Source organism: Lissotriton helveticus, chromosome 5_1 (assembly GCF_964261635.1).
Source record: "Lissotriton helveticus chromosome 5_1, aLisHel1.1, whole genome shotgun sequence".
NCBI classification, from domain to species: domain Eukaryota; kingdom Metazoa; phylum Chordata; class Amphibia; order Caudata; family Salamandridae; genus Lissotriton; species Lissotriton helveticus.
The window spans coordinates 390,379,865-390,383,261 of record NC_136065.1 but is presented as its reverse complement, the minus strand read 5'-3'; the positions used below and the strand labels follow the sequence as shown (position 1 = coordinate 390,383,261).

At 45.7% G+C, this 3,397-nt stretch overlaps 1 pseudogene; it reads right to left on the bottom strand.

Annotated features, from left to right (window-relative positions):
• Positions 1-1,066: 1,066 nt before the first annotated feature.
• On the bottom strand, positions 1,067-1,306 carry LOC144753175 (small ribosomal subunit protein eS27 pseudogene; annotated as a pseudogene).
• Positions 1,307-3,397: the final 2,091 nt, after the last annotated feature.

Here is a 3,397-nt window from a genome sequence, read left to right as displayed (position 1 = left end):
TGAGAGGAGTGCCGGACCTCCAGCAACTTCCGGCGCCGCTCCCGCAAAGACTTCAGGGCCATAGCCCGGCAGTCCCGACAATCCCGGGAGTCATGTTCATTCTCCAGGCAGTAGAGGCAGACGTCATGGGGGTCCGCCACCGACATTACGGTGGCACGACCCCCAAGACAAAACCAGGCATCCACACGTGCACCAGAGAGAATAGAGCGAGATAAGAAGTCTCAAAAAAAGTGGTCAAAGCGACCGTGGTACGTGCTCAATCCGGATCTGCGCTGTCGGCGCAGAAAAAAAAAAAGAACTGACAGCGCGCATGGGTGGCGCTCAAGTACTCTCCGTGACGTCATCTCGGTGCCTACGACGCCAGTGACGGACGCGGAGCCGTAGGACGCCACCTACTGGCGAGCAGAGGTACTGCTAAGCAGAAAAACTTTTCCGATCCAGCCTGACGCCTGGGGATATTCGAAGATACTACGGTTATACAGTATTGGTAGAATTCCTAGATTCACATGCCTGAATCATTCTTCGTCGTCGAGACCATAGTCAAGCAGTATTCAAATAATGCCCTAGGCTATAATGGCCTTGAACCATTGTCAGTATAGCCTATCCATGTCCTTTTAAAAAAATTACTAAATGTTGATGCAGCCAATCAGCTGCTGGCACCCTCTAGAACCTTCCCAGCAGAGGCAGGTTTCCCCAGATTTCCCCATCACAAGTGAAAAGTGAGTATCTTAATGTATCAAGGAAACAGCCTCTACATGGAGTAGGGTGGGTGCATGCAAATCTACGAAAGTTACCAATACTGGATAACCGTAGTTACAGGAAAGCAACTTTTTTTTTTTGATTTATATCCACATTTATTGAGTCAGACGGATAAGGCTACAGGTACAGTGTATGAGAGCCCAATATTTCCATCAAACATTAAGTTTTCATTGTCCCTTCTCCATATTGTTTGCACTTGTCCACCACGGCTCAACGCTCTGCTCCTGAACTTACATTCTGTGCCACATACTGTGCAGGTAGTTCTACCCATCGTCCCTCAGCATGCAGGTGGCACTTAGTGCTGTTTTCATCTGAAGGAGCAACCTTCCATGAGCCTCGCCTTCCCCCCTTTGGGCTGACAAAGAACCGTGGAACAGCCCACACACAGGACCACTGTTTGTGCATGAATAAAAAAAGTGATGATTTTGTAGCAACCTGAATACTTCACATCCATGAAGTAAGAGTTTGGACTCTGAACCAGACGCTTCTTCTTGTGATTCCTCTTCTCCTCGGGAGACGGATGCAAGATATCTTTAGCGAGAGGCATGTTTGAGCAGACACAGCCGCTGCTAGAAAGGCTTCAAGTAAGCAACTTATTTTCTTATCCAGTATTGGGGCATATTTCATAGATTCACATGCCTGAATCAGAATAGCAAGCAGCCACATCCTATTTTTAAGTATGGCTGTAGCGGATGGTGGGAGACTTTTAACACATAGTGAACCCACAAAATCTTAGGTAACAAGAACCCCCCCTAGAGGGCTTTACCTGTGCGTACGGTTATGTGAATGGATGTACGGAATATACGCTTATAAAAGTTAAAACATCACTTATGTAGCATTGCCATATACACAGCCTTAGCGAGAGGCAACAAATGAGAATAGTGTATCCAATAGTAAACTTCACATAGATATGCTTTACATTTTTTAATACATTCTAGTGTATGAAAAACCACCATAAGACCAAAAAGACTCTTTCCAAAGGCTAGAAAGAGGCTTACCTTAATGGAAGAGTTGGCGAAGCACCACCCGGCCTACCGCTGCATCTGAGTCTTGCGCGAATTCCAGGCAGTAGTGCTGCGTGAAGGTATGAGTGGACCTCCAGGTTGCAGCATGACAGATCTTTTCCAAAGTCACTCCTGCGAAGAGGGCTGCTGAAGTCGCATCCGCTCTGGTAGAGTGAGCCTTTGTGGTCTTTTCGTTTTTTTTATTTAAACAGTCTTTATTGTATTTTTAAAAAAACATTAAATTACCCTCCCATCCCCCCATTCAAGCATATACAATGCAACAAATGCAAACACCCAAATACAAGTTGAGTAAGTAGCCAGAAATATAGTAAAACTTACATATATCCTAGCAATATCATAACATATCAAAAGTACCCAATACAGATTTTATTCCTGACCTTGAGATATAAACCATGCCTTCAGAGGGGCCCAAATTTGAAGACCCTTTTCCTAGCTCGGACCCTTTGTGTGCAAGCACAGCCCTCTCGATCTGATACGCTGAGATTAGCTGAGCCAGCCAGCGACTAAATGGTGGAGGTGCCAGGTCTAACCAGACAGTTGCCCAGCACAATCTCAATACCGCCATAGCTAAAAATAAAAAACTGAGCTGATGGGAGAGCCGAGGGAAGAGCCTCTTGCTCTTGCTCTTCCAGCAAAATCAGTTGGGGGGGGGGGGGGGGGGGTAACCTTGATCCCCAAGTTTTATTGTGTCTCAAAAAACGGAGATATCTCCCTTCTCAGATTTGCCAGAGACAGACATTCTGCCAGCAGGAGTACCAAATCTGCCCCTATTTCCTGACACCGGGCCAGTTTGTGCCGGAAACTTGACTGCTTGACTTTGGTTTTTATTAATTAGTGGGCCCAAATTGCCCTTGAACACATCACATGGATCAGCTCTAATATTAACGCCCAGGTATGTTGCGTTGGAGACCACCTGTGTATCCTCAAACTTAATGCATTCATTTATAAGTATTTGGGTTTTGTCCCTATTAAGTCGGTATCCGGTGATGTGTCCAAAGCAGTCAGCCTCGTCTCCAATCTCCCTAACTGCTTCACTTGGAGGGGGGTAACAATTTCCAGATAATCTACGTAAGGAAGAATTTTTGTCTCCCAGCCCCTAGTGACCATTGGTGAAGTAAAAGCATTACTTTGAATCCTGAGGATTCAAGGGTCTACATAGAGAGCAAATAATAAGGGAGAGCACGGACGACCCTGCCTTGTCCCCCTCTGGATCTTAACCATCGCTGACTCTACCCCCCATTAGAGACATTTTAGCCATAGGATTGATATTCAGCATCTTCACCCATGATCTGAAATCCGCGCCTAGACCCTTCTCCAATATCGCCCACAGATAGGGCCAGGAGACCCGATCAAATGCTTTCTCATAGTCTAATAACAGCAGCGCCATTGGGTCTCCTTGGATTTTGGCCATGTCAAACAGAGTGATTACCTGACGAATATGGTCTGTAGTGCCCATTATCGTGATGAAATCATGTTGAACATGTGAGACCATTTTTTGACAACCTTGGATAGTCTTCAGGCTAAACCTTTAGCACAAAGCTTAGTGTCAAAATTAATTAGTGTGATGGGCTGATAGGATCCTAGTTGACTCACTAGTTTTCCCTTTTTAGGGA